At 46.8% G+C, this 18808-nt stretch overlaps 1 protein-coding gene across 6 annotated transcripts in view; it reads left to right on the top strand.

Annotated features, from left to right (window-relative positions):
* The first annotated feature begins 8737 nt into the window (after positions 1–8737).
* The window catches only part of HIVEP3 (HIVEP zinc finger 3), a 201018-nt gene continuing 190947 nt past the window's right edge, over positions 8738–18808 (top strand). For 2 of the 6 annotated variants that reach the window (XM_085518036.1, XM_085518038.1), the window contains exons 1-2: positions 8738–8820; positions 9294–9394. The gene's annotated coding sequence lies outside the window, so the exon portion shown is untranslated. The other 4 variants (XM_085518035.1, XM_085518037.1, XM_085518039.1 and 1 more) reach the window with 4 other exon arrangements.

The raw sequence follows: 18808 nt of genomic DNA on the forward strand, positions 1-18808 counted from the left end.
ACGTCAATAATAAATACCCAGACTGCGTTATTTCTTTTTCTTTTTGAGGGCAGGTCCCTCAGAGAAGAAGCAAAGCACAGCTGCTCTGCAGTTCAGCCAGAGCTTTGCTTGGGTGAAGGCACTGCAGTCCAGGACCTCAGAAATCAGAGTTCCATTGGAGGGCCAGCAGTGCACAGCTTGGCTGCAGCAGCTGCTAATTCCAAATCCAGGCCTTCAGGGTGAAATCCAACCCCCAACCTCTGCTGAGTGAGCTCAGCTTTTTTCTTGCTGCTGTCTCTTCAGTGACACTCCTAACTTCAGCCCTAGCAGGGCTAGTGCAGTGCTTGCAAGCTAATATTTAATTTCCCTTCAGCCACAGCTGGGCTCACCTGGATTAGAGTCAGCAGGAGGAAGTATAATTTAATGTTGTAATGTTATTTTTGACTCTCAGATATGCTTTGCTGTAGCAGCAGGAAATGTCATCCTCTGTTCAAGCCACAGTGCTGGGGCAGATCCCTGTTGGAAGGGGCTGGGTTGTATGCAAGGAGCTGGGGCTGTTACCATTGGATTCAGTTAAGGTGACTGTCACAGTGAACAGAGCTTGACCAGAATGGGAAGGTGCAAAATGTTTTTTGAGGTAAGGAAGAAATTGGAAGCTGCCACTTGCCTTGCATATTTCCCAGTGGCCAAGCTGCAATAAATGTCAAGCTTGGTATTGCATAAATAGTCATTAAAAGATGAATAGTGGGGTGCTTGATGCAGTTTTGAATCTAATTAGAATGTTTTCGTGATCTGAGCAGGATCTTATTTTGAATATCAAGTGTTGGATGATGGAAGATGTGTGAATTCTCACCTAAAATATTTAACAGCAGTGCTGTGTCCTTCCTTCTAAATCAAACAAACCAGTGGAATTGTTTATCTTTGAGCCATGCAAAAGAAAAGTGGATGCCAGATATGGTTTAAAGCTCTTCTTCACACCAAGAATCTGTCCTTTGAAATAGATTTGCTGAAGGAAACAAGCCCAGCTCCAGATTGGTGCAGTCCAATTGCTTTCCTAGCTGCAGGTTTGCATTTGGTTTTGGCTCTCACAGCAGGTCAGCTCCTTCCCATCCCACTTCTGATGTTTATTCCTGATCATTGTGTTGACATTTTCTTGTTTCCTCCATGATCTGTTGTGTGCTTTTTAATGTTGCTCACCTGGATTCCTCTATGCATGGCTAACACCAGCATAATCCTCCAAACACTGTGTGCAACACTGTAGGTGAAGCCAATGGAGGAACCACACCTCTTGCTTTGGGAGATCATTGTGCCCACAGATGGGACTTGGGGATCCCAGACCCCAGTGTATGCACATCGTCTGCCCAACCCATGGCCAAGACTTTCCAGCAGGCTTCTTGCACGTGGACCAGGTTTTGTATGGTAGCTTTTAGCCTTTGTTATTGAGAGAGAAACATGGAAGGCGATGCCAAGCTTCCAGACTAAACTCATTTCTTGTCTGTGGCCCCCAGAGAGGGCCAGTAAGATGATCAAGGGGCTGGAGCACCTCTCCTATGAAGAAAGGTTGGGGGAACTGGGCCTGTTTAGCTTGGAGAGACCTCATTGTGGCCTTCCAGTATTTGAAGGGAGTGTATAAACAGTACAGGGAATGGCTGCTTACAAGGATGGACAGTGATAAGACAAGGGGAATGGTTTTAAACTGAGACTAGGGAGGTTTTCTGAATGTGAAGGTCTGAGTTATTTAACGTCAACTCAGTTGATTCAGCGATAGATGTTTTCATTAATTCCTTCCCAGAGTTGGCTTCCACTGGCAGTCTGGTTGTTTAGCTGGAAATAAAGGCGTTCTCCTCCTGATAAAGATACAGCAAGACGTGTGAAGTCAGTAATTACAGGCTTTCTGAAAGCCTAAATGGGGATGCTTTGTGTCTGTTAATGAGATGGAATTTTGTTGTCACCTTGCTGGTCTAAGGCATGGAAGGAGTTTATAAGGACTGGCCATATCTTTGGGTAGACCAGCTGGCAGGACTGATAAAAATGGGCAAGGGCTTAGGCATGCTGGTCTGGTTATTACTGTTCCAGTCAGTTTAGTTGGTCTAATAAAAAGATAGGACTTCTTACACGCTTGAATTCTCTTGTATGCTGGTTGCTTCTTGGTATTAATGTAAAATTCATATTCTTCAGTGAGTGATCAACTTTTACCACTTGGAGATAGGCAGGTAAATCTACCAATCTTTACTCAACCTTCTAAAATAGATCTCTGAGCTTTAACCTGCTACTACCAGCCTTGCTTGTTGCTGAGCTCATTTTCTCAAGGGTTAATCGAGAGCAGATTTTCTGATCTCGAATTATTTCTGCCTGATCTGATGCAGGGCTCCTTCTAACCCCCTTCAGTGAAAGAGGTTAAATAAATTATCAAGGGTTAGGCTATGAAAAAGTTGAAGTTAATTAGAAATTCAGAGCTTGGCCTTCAGCCATAATACAATTTTCTTTCTCTATGCCCAGTTTGAAACCAAGTTTTGCTGTGAATCTTAGCTTAAAAATTCCTACTGTCTACTGTTTATAGGATAATCCAATGAGTTAAATGCACACAAGTATTTCAGTAGAGCAACTCCAACATAGCAGAAGTTTTCGGTGTCTGGTTTTGAGTTGCTCTCCATGGATGTTTTCTATCCAGGTTTATCTGTACTGAATGGAAAGGCTCTCCTTAACACAAAGCTGGTAGGAGTGAAACCCAATCATGCAGATTCCTGCTGCTGAGCTGCATAGTTAACCATGATGGGCAAGTGATGATGCCCCAACCCTGGAGGCTTTGAAAGCCAGGCCGGACCTGGCCCTGGGCAACCTGATGGAGCTGTGGATGTCCCTGTTCACTGGAGGGGAGTTGGACTAGATGACCTTTCCATTCCAACTCTAAGGATTCTATGATTCTATGAGATGAAGCAATGAAAATAAGGAGGAGACACCACATTTGGCATCTTACCTTTGTAGACTTGAATTTTTTGTTCTGAATGTTCAAACTTCAAACATCAGCTCCCCATTGTATTTGCTATCTAAATCCAACCACGAACCCTTGGGATGTAACTTAGACCTGCAGCTTGGATTGCTCCAATCTCCAAACATTTTGACATTAAGGTTATGAGGGACCCAGAATTCTCAGGCCATCCTTCCATGGCTGTACCCAGATATGCTGCAAGTATCCAGCTGCTGGTGGTTTATATCCTTCTGAGATGCTGCAGCTGTGAACTGGCAGAACATCCATGCAAAATGTGAAGCATGAGGTGTGGGGAGATGCACTATGTTCCAGTTTTCCAATCCTAAGTAGGAGCGAAGCACTTTGCTGCATCAGAAATATGCTTACCTCTGGAATAGAACAGAACTGACATCCAGAGCTATAAAATACAGTTCTTGGTACCTGGTGGGTCTTATTATTTTTCTGCAAACGAAACTTCTGTCTTTGGGTTTTTCAGCTTGGCAAGTCTTTCCTTTGCACAGTGCTGTGCTGGCACAAGCCCATGGCTGCACAGCACATCCTCCAGCAGCAGCAGCAGGGTGAGAAGGAGAGGGCTGCATGGCATGCAGGCTTCTGTTCCACTGAATTCTTAAAGCTTAATCAACCCAAGTGATGGATTGGTGATAAATATCAGCTGCAGACCCAAGCGAGTCTTCAGGCTGTTCAACCCAATGCTTGCAGCAGAGGTCACAGTCAAAACCTGCAAACTCTTAACCAGTACTCAAAACCAGTAGCTCTCAGTATGACTCTCCCCATGGCTCATGTGTCCTTCCCATGTGTATTCCTAAGCAGATGATTCTGTGATAAGGCAGTGGGGGATCATTAATACCTGCACAGTTTTGATGTCCTTGGGGAATTGTGCTACCACAACTTGCAATGTTTTTGCTGTCTTTTCATCCCCAATCATCGCTGTGTTGAATCCGATGAGGAACTGGTATTCCTGCTTGTCATCCCATGTCTTCAATGGGAGAGCCATAGAGGTACGCACCACAAGGACAGCTGCCTCCTGTCATGTTCAAAACCTCTCAGGACAGGAAAGCAATACACTCCCTATTCCACCTAAATGGTTTTATAATCACCCCCCAGCCTTCGTCTTATTCTTCTGCCCATTCACTATTTTAATTATGATTTTTTTTTTAATCTCCCTGGGCACTGAAACCTCTTGGATTTTGCCTTTTGGTTCAGTTATTTCAGGAACTCATTAAATGCCCGAATCACGTGCTTGTTATTAGAAAGTGAAAACAAGTCCCTGGCTGTGCCATGGGAGAGACTTCATGGTGAATTACCGTAGTTAAGTAGTGGCTTAACAGCTTGAGACTCTTCTAACATTAGGCAGGGTTTTTTTAGACCCTTAATGCATGGCAGATTATGATGCTTTCTGTACTGAATGGTATGAGGTTATTGTCTGTGGTTGCCTTAATATGGCTCTTTGTAGAGGGATAACATGCAATCCTGTGCATGCTGTAGAGGAATTAGGTAATGATCTCTGTTTGACGAGAACAAGGAATGATTTAAATCAGGGGCGGGAAAAAAAACAACAATAATAAGCAAAACTCATCCTACTCCTTAGTTCCTTTTACAGATATTTCTAATTGGATTCAGGCTGGAAGTGAAGTTGAATTGTGATGCGATTCATCAGACTCTAAAGTTCACTGGAGTGCCATACATGGGTAAAATTGTTTGCACTAAGTTGTTTCTCTTGTGCCATTCCTACTGACATTGAGATCACTGAAAGCTGTTGTGAAGCTGGGACATCACAAAACCCCACAAGCTGCTTTGAGGGGCATCATTTGGGGGCTGGTGATCTCTAGAGGTCCCTTACAGCCCCTGTAAGTCTGTGATCACAGCTGGTAATGGGACAGCAGAGAGAAGTCTTATAGGGTGGGTAGGGGGTGGTGTTCCTGTCCCTGAATGCTGGGTGATGGATGCTGAGGTGTGAGATAGTGCTTTTCAGTGACCAAAACAAAAGCATTAAAATGAGATTATTCACTCCTGGGCTTTTCTGTATATTACTTTTCTTTAATGTTGTTGCTCAGTCGATCAAGTGTCTGATCCTCAAAGCATTAGGTTATGAAACATGGTGAAAATGTTAGTGTTGATGCTCAGAAGCCTGAACCTTTTGGGATTCACGCATTGTTTGGTACCTCAAAGCAATTCCAGCTCACACAACTGGTTAGAGCAATAATCCAAAGGTCTGCGGGATTCTGTTCTTTAATCATTCATAGGTTAATGTGCTCGTTCTGGATGCACGGACAGGTGTGCATGCTTAGAGAGCTATATTCTAAAGTGAGGACAGGTGATGGGAATCCAAGGTAAGTGTGTGAATACTCTCCAGTGTGTCTGAAGTTTGTTGCAGTTGGGGATAGGCTCAGTTTCTGCTGCCTTAAACTTCAAGTGGGCCAGGCTGGGTAAGGTCCCAGCCTTTTGGGACCTTTTGGGTTTGGGTTCCTCAGTGCAGTGTCTCCCTTGCTGGCATTCAATCCCTCCTGACTGACCCTGGGATACTTGTTAGATTTATGGGCTATGCTTTGCCTTTATCTTTGTTGCTTTTTAAAGAGTAAAGGAAGAAAAAATGGCAGAACAAGCCAGCTTCCATAAGATCATAGAATCAGGATGGTTGGAAAAGACATTCAGGATCCCCAAATCCCGCCCCAACACCCCCAGGGTGCCTACATCCCACAGAGCCACATCCCCACCTTCATGGATGATGACCCCACCACTCCCTGTGCATCCTGTGCCAATGCATCACCAATCATCAATCTTCTGAGCAGAAATTGTTCCTGATATCCACCATGACCCTCCTTTGGAACAACTTAAAGGCGGTCACCTCTCATCCTAACAAGACCCAAAGAGCATTAGTGATGCTGCTGTCGAAAGGAAATGGAAGTTTGTGCTAACGGTGGAGCAGGACAGCTTAATGCATACTTAAAGAAAACCAAAAAGGCAAAACCAAAAGCAGCATGTGAGAATTTCCACAGATAAATGCCCATTTAAGTCAGAGCCAAAGCACTGAACTCATCCTTGTCCTGCTGAGGGATGTGCACCTGACTGCACACAGTGCATACACAGCACTGGGGATGTATGCTGTGCAGTGCAAGGGGGATATTTCCTTTTGCAAATAATCCCAATGCTCAGGACAAACTCTAACCCAGATGTTAATCTTAGTGCCTGTGAACTTCCTCACTTACTTGCTTAGGACTGAAGCAGCTTAGTGTTTCCAAAAGGCAATGTCAGACAGCTTTGAATAAATAGGAAGAACTGTATTAAATAGCAAACAGTGTGAAGATAATTGGCCCAAAGCTGTATGTGTGCTGTTTGCTGTGAGAAGGGCTGATGCAAACTCGACATGGCACACATGAAAAGGATTAAAACCTCATTAACTAATTGCTTTCAGGATGAGTGTATTGAGGCCAGTTTCTGGAGGGGATGAGGTGGTTGGGTTCTCTTGGTGTTGCTGTAATCTCCTTGCTGCCTTCTAGCACCTGGAGGTAGAGCTTGAATGGTCATAAATATGAAGATCGTGCAGAAAAGGTGTCAGATACTTCTGAATCTTCTCTGATGGACCTGGTTTAGTGGGCAGTGTTGGTGCTCAGTTGGATCTTAGAGGTCTCTTCCAAGAGCAACACGATGGTGGTCTGCAAAGAGAAGCTGTTAGCAGGTCACCTTTTCAGCATCCTGCTCTGCTTGGAGGCTTCTCGTTGGAGTTTTGTGAGGGATAACAACAGGATTCAATGCCTTCCTTCCCCTGGTGTAGCTCCTTGGGAGTCCCCAAACTGGAAACAGTCCTAATAGGACATAAAACTATTAGACGGAGTCCAAAGGAGGGTTGTGGAGGTGGGCAAGGGTTGAGATGTACACCATCCTTCAGTGCTCTGTTATGGATCAGTCCTCTACCAAGAGAGCCATGGGCTGCCTCCCACATAGGGCTCAGGCTGGCAGATGCAACAAAAAGAAATCCAAAAGGGGAATTAAAACACAAAGAGGTGTCCAGCATGAGACTGAGAGTGGTTTGGGGGCTCAATAGCCTGATTATCTCACTTTCTTCCCTCTTGCTGCACTTGTTTCAATGCCTACAGTGACACACAGTGGTGATGAGTTCTGCAGTGCCAGAGCTCTGCCTGAGCTGTGCCCTGGGCTGCAGGCTGCTCAGAATTCAGCCAGATAAGGAAGCTTTGGTTTTAACTCTTCCAACACTTCCACCTGCTTGCTACAGCTTTTTCTCACCATCAGCAGAGAGCTCTGGCTTTCATAAGCTGATTTAAGCCACAAATGCCACGTTCAAATCCTCTTTGTTTTGGGTTTTTTTATTGTGATAATGCAATTTTTTATCCCTGTGTAAGCAGCAGTGGAATAAGCTATAGAGTTCTGCTTGGCATGTTTCTGCTGCTCTTTATTCTCCTGGTGCTACAGGAGCCACCAGGAAAGTGCTGCTCATCTGTTCCTTAAGAGAATTCTTTCTGTATATTCCCCATCTGCTTCTGGATGCAGTGTTTGCAGGGGAGGTAGACAGCAGTTTTCATGATGAATTCTTTTTTCCTTCTTTTTTTTTCTTCCTCATTGCTTCATTTCCCAAGAAAAATCTGATTTTTTTTCCTTCCCCTCCCTCCCCCCAAACCTCCCATTCAGAGAATAACTAGATGGAAGTGTTGGGCTGCCTGCCTGCTTGAGCCATTGCTGCACAGCCTGAGCAATCCCAGCTTCTCCACCTATTAAGATAACCGTGCTGATAAGCTTGGTCTTGAAAGGTCTGCAAGGTGGGTGCAAATCTCCCTCCTCTGGAAATGACTCCTTGTTGGTGTGTGGGTCAAGGTCAATCTTCTGGCAGCTTGCATCCCTGTGGTGTACTGCCAGAGGGGGTTGACAAACCTCTTTTTCTCCTATTTGAGAAGCAGGCTGTGCTCCCTCAGGCTGTGTTTGCAGGAGGACCCCGGGGGCAGTGGGTGGGCAGTGATGCTGGGCAGCTCCTGACATTTTTTCCACCCTCCAGTGCTCAGCCAATTGGCGAGGCTGGAGCAGTGACACATGAAATATGATGAATTTCAGCTGGGGGGGGGGAGGAAGGGAGGACTGCCTGCTCCCATGGTTTGCATGCTGGGGGCTGCAGGGAACAGCCCTTTGCTGACTGCTCCCTGCCCAGGAGGATGCAATTGGCACCCAGGTGCTGGGTGCACCGGGATACCCCCAGGGTGCTGAGCTTGGGGATACAGTGCTGCAGGGGGACCTGAAACCCCCCACGGCCCCCAGGGAGCTGCGTTGTTAGAGGAGGGCAGGGCAGTTTTGGAGGGGCTTTAGTTTGGTTCGTTAAACCGAAATCCCACCTCCTGCAGAATGCTTTATTGCTTTGCCAGGGCTGCTGGGTTCAAACTTTACAGTCTGATCCTGGATTTGATGGGAAGCACTTGACAGAGCCGCGCTGCTTTAACCCTCACACAGCACCAGTCTGGGACCGAAACTGTTAATAACCAAAAATTCAGTTGTAACCAATTCAACCCGGATCAGGAGCGGCCGCTCGGCTCCCTGAATCGCATCCAGCAGCTGTTCATTTTTATAATGACTGTGCATTTATCCAAGAGCCGAGTGGCAAGTTCTCTGTTTATTATTATTCCCCCCCCCTCCACCAGCAGGGAGGGCGGGTGTGTGTGTATGTGTGTCTGTGTGTGCAAATCCTATTAGAAAATAGATATCTATAATAATATTAATGAAGAAGGGCTGCTCACGCAAACCACTCCTCCCCCTTTGCTCCGGCTGTGCCACCGCTGCCGCTTTATTAATTTATTTGTGCTGCGAGCGATGGTCCTCCAGAAGTGATAATTGGTGCACTGTATCTTTAAAAGGTTAAAACCCTTTTCAAAAAGGCCCAGACTCATAGTGGGAAAAGACAAGAGAGGCTTTGGCTGGCTTTGGATCCAGAAAACAGCTGCTGATTAGAGGCTGCGTCTTCAGGCTGAATTTATTACATATTTTTCAGCAGCAGGGATTCTAGGAGGAAGCTTCCGTTTGGGTTTCTTGAGCACGGTTTATTTTTATTCAGAGGAATAACAGAGGAAGGATTTGTTCCGGCTGGAGCATGCTCACAACCTGCAAGATCTCCCATTATTAAACTGCCTACTTTGGGGCTTTTAATGTACATGTGGTTTTTTGTTTTTCCCCCCCCTCCCCCTCCCCCTGTTTTTTTTATTATTAGCGTTATTATTATTTGGCAGCGGGCATCTTTCTCTATTTTTTTTTTCTCTATTTTTTATTTAATAATTGATTTCGAAAGAAAGCTGATCTCGTAATGAGCTTTCTCCTTCCTCACTCGAAACAGGTGCTAATGAAAGAATGCAAAATAGCACCGCCTGAACCGAACATCTCATAAAGACGGGAGCAGCTTGGAGCGCGGATCGCTGCCGGCCCCCCCACCCCAAGGTAGGCACCCGGTTATTTGTCGTGGCGTTTTGCAGATGGTCCATCCCCCCCCCCCCCCCCATTCACCCCCCTTCTCTTCCCCACATCCAGCTTCTCACTGCGGCCGCACAGCGATTCCATTTTGCTTCCCCCGAAAGGTGTCAGGTTGCTGCTGTGTGTGACCGCGTATAGATGATATGCGGACATACATATATATATCTATATGTGTGTGTGTGTGCATCCCCGGGTTGCTCTCTGCCTGTGCTCCCCACCGTGGTCACCTCGGCGCTGTCACGGCCGCCCTGTAACCCCATCCTCACCACCACTCCTCCGTTGCCTTCTCCCTCTTGGCGCATGAATTCATCGTCCGCTGACAGCAACTTCATTTTCTGGCGGCATGAGAGGGCTGTTATGATTTCTCCCCCACCAGCAATGTGGGGCTGCTCACCCTCCGGGGCGATGCTGTTCGGCCCTGCTCCCTTCCCACCCTCCCTTTAGCAGCTGTTACCTACAGCACCCGTGCATAGATATTTATTTGCTGTTCACACTGATATTTTAACATAACCCTGAATACCCTCCTGCCTGCACAAAGCCTTCCGATATCGCGTTTTATTTGCGTGTTGGCATCCGGGATGTGATCCTCAGAGGTTTGTCCTTTGCTGGCAGCAGGAGGTTTCCCTCGGCTTGGCGGTGCAGCAGCTCCATGCAGCACTGGCTCTGTTCTTTGCTCACCCTCCAGCTTTTTTCCTCCCTGCTCTCCCCCAGCTGCACGCTTGGGTTTGCAGCAATGACTGCAGTGGCCTCTCTGATGGCCCAATCCTGCCCTCCCCAGGATCCATCCGGCCACGTGAACCTCCGAGGGCAAAAATCAGCCCTTTGTCTGCAGTTGGGGTTTCTATCATCTGGATGTATCACTCCTCTGTCTGGATGCAGGGGTTTTTTGGGGGGGCTGTTAAGGCAAGGCTGCAAAAAGTTTAGCCCTGATTAATTGTGCCAACTGAGAGTGGGCAGCACGTGAAACAGAATACGTGTTTTGTACAAACAACCCCTTGGGGGCTTCCTAGAAAGAGAACTTGTGAATATTTAACCTGACAGATAGAAGGTAATCAAACTCGAATATGCCCCCCTCCCCCCCCCCCCCCCCGACCCCTTCCTAAAGCAAATAATTGTTAATTAAGATCTTGATGTGGGGAACGTGATTAAAATATGATTCAAATATACTTTTGACCCCCTGGTGGGGAGAAACTCCTCCAGGGCTGCTTTTTGGCTGTGCTGCTCACAAGGACAGGCAGAGGGGTCCCTGTATCTGGGCTGTTGTCCCATGTCCTCCCATGAGTGTATCCCTCCCTGCCCCATCTCTGAGCATCCCGAAATGGCAAATCCAGTGAGAGGGAAGTGTGTTTCTCCTATATCTTATGCTCCCCTGTGTTGAGCCAGCTGCGCTCAGCTCCTGCTGCTTTCAGTGCCATGCCAACAAACACGTGTGCTCAGTGCTGTGCTGTCATTGCTTTTCTTCTGATTTTTTGGAGACTTGTTTTTAATCAAGTGGATGCAAGCCTTCCTGGCTGCGATGAAACATAGGGGTTTCTTGGTGTCTGCTTCTTCTTCTTGCTTGCACTGTGGGTATTCTGTGAACTGGTGTCATGTGGGTCTTTGCTGCCTGTTTGTGGTCCCAGGTCATCAGTGCTGGTGGGAAACAGTTTGGATGAGAAAGCCAAGCGGGATGGGAACTGAGAAAGGGGAGGTGGCTTCCTTCCTAATAACCATCCCCAAGTGTTGCCTTATCATGACAGTAGTCATCAGCTCCCACTCTCAGGCCATGAAAACCCTCTGTTGCTTTGCTCAACCCCACCAACCCTCCCAGCAGCTGGAGCAGGGCACACAAATCTTGCATCTCGTTGCAAGAGCCGATGGGATGCGTGCTCCTCTGCAGACCTGGATGCAGCTGGCACCATGTAGAGCTGCTCCCATAGAGTACCATGGTGGGAGCTGGAGACCCAGCATCTGTCTGACTTCTGTTCCTTCATCACCTCCTGATAAAGGGAAGTGAAACACACACAGAGACTGTCACTCCCCGAGGAGCCCCGGTCACCCGATTTTATCGTGCTTGCAAAGGAAGCTGTTAATTATTTTGCTGGAAATGGTTGTAAACTTCTGTAAATGCGTACGATGTGGCTTTCAGATGGGTTTTCCAGCATCGTGGTTCATTCTATGGAAAATATTGCAGCTGGCTTGCTCAATTGTGCTGTGCAATGGGGATATCTGATGGGGGAGATGGTTGCTGTAGGTGGGTTGTGTATCCCTCCAAGGGTTCAGTTTCTTGGGTACATCATAGTTCTGGATTCCTGCCTGGCCATGGGCTGGTTTGGCAATTACCAGCAATCTCAGCTGTCTCTGTGCATGACATGGATCTGGTGAGGAAGGTATCAGTGCCAGGAGAGAGCAGTAACCCAATATTGATCTAAACCCATCGTTTTTAATTGGACCAGCTGGGAGAGAGCCTCTGCCTTGTGTGCTGGTAGGAGCACAAAGCACACTGGTCTTTGTGGCTAAAAATAATGTCTCCTTTCTCCATGGAAAGCTAAATACCTGCAGCTGGCCTGGCTGTGATGCTGGTTAGGATGGAGGCACCAAGGAGCAGTACATCCCAGCATGTTGATATACAGGGTGGTTTGAGGGTGCACATGGTTATCTGAAGATCAGATAAGCGCTGGTTGTTGCTTATCCATATTTAACCACACTGCTGTAAAATAGATGGCAGAATTCGTAGCCTGGATCTCTTCAGTTAGTTTTCTAAAAAGCTTGGAAACTTTTAACTTTCAAGAATGGAAATGTACCAGCTATGCAAGTCATGGATTTGCTCGACTATGATCTCAGTGGTGATCTGAAGTGGGGGGGAAGAAAGCAGCATGGCCTTTTTTGTTCCCATTTAACCTTTCTGCGTCTTACTTTCTCTTCTGTGTGGGAAATGGGGAGGAGGGAAGGAGAGCCCACTGGCCAAGATCTCAGTGTGAGTCCCTGGCAGACTGAAAGTACGAGTAATAAGTTTTGACTCTAAGCTTCAACTGCAGACAGCAGCGCTTGCTTGCTGGGCCAGCACCAGTAGGAGAGGAAAACGCATGGGGGGAGGCGCACATCTTATTGTGCTGACAGTCCATACAGTTGGATGTGGTTTAGTGCACGGATGATGCTCTGAGCAGCCCAGGCTCCTTAGGTGGGGTCTGGGCTGCTGGGACGTGAGTGCAGCAGCCAGTTGCTGTCAGCAGAAGCTGCATGCAGTGTGGTCAGCTTGGGACCTCAGCAAGCTGCGTGTGAAAGCCCTCATGGCCAGAGGACATGGAACACTGCTGGCGTCCCCTGAGAGTAGAGGGAGTCTCAGAAATAGATGCAGGGATGGTCCCAGCCTGGGGTTGGGCTGGATGTGTTGTGACCTAGGATGCCCTAAGGACTCTGACCCCAATGGCGCCGGCTGCTGAGCATCACCCTGCAGCTGGGAGGGAGGATCCCACAGCCCTGCTGCTCCAGGACTCCTGCGTGGGGATCCCATGGGGCGTTGGATGTGCTGACCACCCCCTTGAGCATCCCAGATGTTTAACAGCTGGGACCAAAAATGCTCGTTTCCCCTCCCATGTGCCATCTCATCGTTCTGGCAGCTCTTGATGTGGGATGCACGGGCACCTCTGAGAGGATGAAATCTGCTCGAGGAGGTGACTGCGGGTGGCTGGACCATCTCCCATGGCTCTCCAGGGAAGGCTCAGGGCTGCTGCTGACTCATGGCTCCTGCTTGGGGGCTGCCAGGAAAATGGAGTGAGTAAACCCTGATGTAAGGAGTAATCTGTTGAAAATAATTCACTGTAGAATTCAATGTTCTGTTCTGCGAGCGAGAAAGGCGAGCGCTGCTTGTAATGATGTCAGGATGATCTCAGAGTCCTTCAGAACACACCTCCGCTACAAACAAAACTTTTAACCCCCTTTTTTTTCAGCTGCCTTTTGAGTTTAAGCACGTCATACCTACCCCTGGTGGGTGTTGCTGCAGGATGATGAATATTAAATCAAAAAGTCTAGGTGGTTTGGAATAAGCAAAGGGACAATTGATAGGGGTTTGGTTAGAACTTGTGTGGTCTCCCATGGCTCATGTGCAGGATGGACGGTGGGAGGTGCCCAGCTGTGCAAGCAGCATCCCCTCCTGCCCTAGTGCTGGTCTGTCTCACCTGAATCCATCCTACATCCTGTTTCCAAGGAGTTCCCATTCCTCACAAGCCAGTTCCCATTCCCCACAGATTTCAGTCCCCCAAAACACATTTGTTGGCCCTGATTGTGTGTTGGCTGTTGCAATCAGGGTGGCAGTCCTGCATGTTGCAGGTGTCCCCATGCTGACATCCTGCTTTTGGTTGCTTAACTCGTAATCCCACCCTGAATTTTGTTTTTGATTCTGGCATCTTATTGAATGTTATGGGACAGTGAAAACTGTTGAGCTGAACAGTTTTGTTTTTAATGGCTGTACAAAAGCAGTCTGGTCGGGTTTCTGCAGAAAGCTATGTGCTCTATTTGCTAGAACTGAATGCTGTGTGCAACCTGGCGTGGTTTGTACATCTCAGAGCAAGCATGGGCAACTTCTCATAGTTTGACTATAGCCAGAGTGAAGGATGTGCCTTTCAGCTGGGACAGAAAATGTTCTTTTACTCCTCTGTTACGCTGTGGATTAAGCGATGATGGGATTTGCTTTTCCTCTCGTGAAGCTGTGGTACTTGAAGTGGTGTGGAAGCAGAAGTTGTGCTGTAGGTTGTGCTCCTTGACTGTACGTTGCTTCAGGTTATTCTTCCTCCTCTTTGTCCCTGTGTGCCCAAAGAGCCACACACATTCTAGATCAGTATAAAGACAAATGGTGTAGGTGGTGTAAGTGGCTGGGTAGGAACTGGGGTTAATATTATAAGGGTGGACAGTGATAGGACAAAAGGGAATGGTTTTAAACTGGGACAGGGGAGATTTGAGTTAGATCTTAGGAGGAAGTTTTTCCATGCAGAGGGTGGTGACACACTGGAACAGGTTGCCCAAGGAGGCTGTGGATGCCCCATCACTGGAGGCATTCAAGGCCAGGCTGGATGTGGCTCTGGGCAGCCTGGGCTGCTGGTTGGCGACCCTGCACAAAGCAGGGGGTTGGAATTGGGCCATTCTATGATAATGTCTGTCTTCGAGTTCCATCCCCTTAAGGAAGTGCTTTATGGGATCCTGGTCTTGGTGGGGATGGGCTGAGTTCGTGAGGGTAATGCAGGGAAGATCTCCATCCTTGCTTCACCTCTTAGTGGTACAGCTTGTATTTCCATGCCCCGCTGTGAGCAGCTCTTTGTCAGCCAGCAGAGATCGATGCTCCAAAATGCCAATAATGTAAATAGCAGCAGACCTGGAAAGTGTTCTGTAAAACAAACTTACCCAGGGAATACCAGGAAGGTATAGCAAAATTCCAACAGCACCCAATCTACCAAAAGTATGGCTTAGTAGTGAGTGCAGGAATGAGGTAAGTTAGAGTAGAGCTCAGCAGAGGCTCTGGTTTGTGTGCCTTCAGCTGTCAGGACCTGCATTCCTTTCCATACATCAGGGTGCTGTAGGGTTGATTTCCATCCTGGATCTGCTCATTGGTTCTGGTGCGGCCTTGAGATTCTCAGCACCATCTCCTGGTGGGATGCTGCTGTTTGTGAAAGTCTTTCCAGGTCATACAATGGAGATGGAGGCAACTGTAACCAAGGAAGATGCAGGTTTTTGGTTGCTGTTTGTTGTAGAATTCATGTTTCTTCTTAGTCATCTGGGTTTTGCTCAGTTTTGCCATTGCAAAGGCTTCTCAAGGCCTGAAGTGGTGTAGTCCCAAATCAGAAATGCATACTGGGATAAGTGTCTTGATTATGAGAAACTTTCTTTGGTTCTGCATGGCTGAATAACCATAAAATGAACCAGGTACTCAGTAGTAAACTGCAAAGGGGACAAGGAGGTGGTGGTGGTGGTTGTGAGAGGAGGGGAGGGGGGAGGTTTCATACTGCATAAGGGTTGCAAAGTTAAGCAATCACAAAATGGATCGAGCGTTTGGTTGAATAAGTAATCCCAACTTCCCTTTGTGTGCACGGTGTTTATCAGATAGAGAGCAATCTTGTGTTACTTACAGCTCTCAATAAATAGATATCTAAGATGAGCTCGGTCATGTATGAGCTCGGTCATGTAATTAAAGACTTCTGACACATGGCCAGATGCTCTGCCTTTATGTCTGTGTAAATGAGAGCGGAGGGTGGCTGTGCGCCACACTGCCTGTGCTCAAGTGACTTCAAAATAGGCTCTTTGTGCATCTAGATGGCCCACAGGGATGGGACTGTCCCCTCTGCAGGAAGGGAAAGGGAGAAATCCTAATTATCTGACCAGGTCTGTTTGTGCAACTGGTTATGAAAGGTGTGCTGTCAAGCTGGGGGGGGGGGTTGCACTGATTTTGCAGGCAGAGTTTCAGGGATGAAATTCAAGCTCCCCAGGGGATGGGCAGTGACTCTGGGGGAGGTGGCTTGGGGGGGTGTTTGGAGCCCATCTGTGGAGACACATAAGAGCAGAGCAGGGTCTGTCCTGACCCCCTTGGAGAATTCTGACTGCATGGGCTCCTGCACCCTCTGCAGTCCGGAGGGATTGCTTGAGCTAAGGCCCTCTTTGGTCAATGGCGTTTTGTCATTGAGCACCCCATGAGCACCTTGGCTTTCCTACCCCCCCAGTACATCCACAATGGTTGTAATCCTATGAAAAGTGACAGGGTTTGGTACAGAGGTGCAAGTCAGAGTGTTGGAAGGAGGGAGGAGACAACGGAATGTGTAGGGTTTATATACTGTCACGTTCTTTGCTTTTCTCAGCGTGGAGGAATTGCTGCGATGAGTTTCATGTGACTTTTTATGGCACATTTTTCTTCTTCTAAGATGACAGATCTCCATGCTTTAACTAGGATGTGCTGCTCCCAAAACCCAAACTCATGCCTGTAGAAGTCATCCATGAAGTTGCTATTTGTAGACTTAGCCATGCCTGACTTTGACTTGGAGTGTTGCAAACCAAGTTTTATTCCTGTGTATGTATTTCTGTATTTGCACTACATCCAAGAGATGGTGTGACGAGCTCCAGCAAATAACCCCACTTATTTTTGGGGAATGTTTTTTAGTAGTCTAAACCTTTCTAAAACCTTAAAGCTCTGTAAGCAGCTTAAACCAATCTAAAGCCTTAGATCATTTTAAACAGCTTGTGCCAATAGAAGGACTTAGATTATCTTAAATGCCTTAAACAGATCTAAAGCTTTAGTGAAAGAATTTGGCCAGTCTTGGATTTGCTTGGTGGTTTGATTGGATTTCATGGGCATGTTGGTCATCATTGGGTCACTGCCCAACCGCTGTTGAAGAAGATACCCTGATTTTCTCTATCCTGTGATTTTGAGTACTTAAGGGACTGACATTTGAACACAGAAGTAGATTTGAACCTTTAACCTTAGCTCTGCCCTCAAGTGAAGATCATCTCTAACTTCTGTATGCAGTCCCAGGTTCCTGCTGGCTGAATATATATCTAACTTGAGAGGGAAAATATATTCTATTACACCAATTAGGGATTCTCAAAGAATGGTGATGGTTTGAATTGTCCTTTGCAGTTTAGATTCTTATCACACGCTTATAGAGCTTTGAAAATCTGATCTTAAGACATGGCGGCTTAATTAAAGGCCTTTAAAAATGTACATAAATGAAGGAATGAGTCCAGCCCGTGACTTCAGTTAATTTGGACATTCTCTAATTATTACTTGCTTTGTGCTACAGCATCATCACAGTGTGAATGTAGGATCTAATACTTCCTTCGCTTTGCAAGGGGAAATCATAAGTAATTCAGGCTCAGAGTTGAGGGGCTCTTCCTTTTGTGTTTTATCTCTTTTTTTTTGTAATTTAAATGAGATGGATTTTTCCTTGCATGTCAACCAGCCTTGAAAGGCTGAGTTATTTGATTTACCTTTGAGTGCAGTGGCACCAAAGCTTTTTTTTACTCCCATTGACAGGTGGAGTAGCATCCTCAGGAATTATTTCATTAGAAGATACATCAATAATAGTACCAGATAGATATGAAGACAGCATCAGAGAAGGAGCTGACATACTCCTTATGCTGAGTGCTTGGATGTGGAGCTGGGTCCTGATGAGCTCTGCCATGTGCAGTGTCTGCTTTCAGTCCCTGCTGTGTGCAAACAGAGCAGTTTTGTGCAGGTCTGATGTGGGGCAGCATTTCAGAACGTCTGTGTTGTAACTGCTTTAAGTTGTAAGAAAGCTAAGTTTTGGTTTCAATTTTAGATATGGCTGTTTTCTCAGGCTCAAGTGTTGCTCTGCTAACAGGTTGTTCACAGTAAGGCTGCTAAAAAGTTCCAATCTCCTGCATTTTATTCGCTTTACTTATTAATGCATTTATTCATAGAAATAGTGAGGGCTTGTTGGAAGGTGCACTGCTTTTCCTTTCGACTTGCCACACGGAATTCTTTTGCAGATGGTATCATTCCTACTTCATACTTCAAGCAAGAAGCATGACTGCTAGCTCAGCACCTGAGAATATCTGGTGGAAGATTCTGGGATTTTACACTTAAAAACACTCATTTTTTAAGTAAATTACAAAAAAATAACCCAAAAAACCCAACCCAATCTCTACTGTAAAATGCATCCATAAATTTCAGGGCTGTGCTCAGTGCTGGAGTCTCACTGTGGCTCAGGCAGCTTGCCCTGGTCCTGCTCTCTTCTACGTGATAAATAAAGTTCCTTTCCTTCCTTAGAGTATCTGACCCAGGGAGTTCAGGATGAAGTTTGTTAGAAATGTAAACAGGCTGCAGCTGGGTAAACCGCTGCTGAATCAGAGCAGGGAGCAGAGCAGCCTTTTAAAGTTTTTTTTCCCCCACCTCTAACCTGGTGATGGGGACTGGATTTGCTTCTGTTGCCCTACTGCAGTGCTGTGGACCTTTGTACCCATCGTGTTGGTGTCTGCTTGGGTGAAACAGGGTGAGCAGGAGCTCTTGGGTTTTCTCCTGTCTGTTGGGAGCAAGTGCTGGGTTTGGAGCTGATGGAAAAGCTGTGAAGCTCCCACTTTCCTCTCCATGGCAGCTTTGGTGCAATTATTTTTTTTTAACCTATCTTAGCCCCTCTTACTTTCTTTTTTCTCCTTTAACTCTTTCTTTGCTCTAAGCTCCTGAGCACTCTCAGCTCTGCTCAGCTCTGCCCAGAGGCTCAAAGCAAAACCAAAGCAGCCAGCCCAGGAATTCCCTATTGCATCCTCTTGCTCTAAGCGAGGAAGGCACTTCTTCTCCCTTGGATGTTTTCTGTCCCCTCCCAATTACAGGTCAGGCACTCATGCACTCCAATTGCAGGGAGCCCCACTGAGCACAAAAGAGTCCTGGAGTTTTGCATGGAC

Source organism: Coturnix japonica, chromosome 17 (genome assembly GCF_054131305.1).
Source record: "Coturnix japonica strain WE chromosome 17, WE-NBRP24, whole genome shotgun sequence".
Lineage (NCBI taxonomy): Eukaryota > Metazoa > Chordata > Aves > Galliformes > Phasianidae > Coturnix > Coturnix japonica.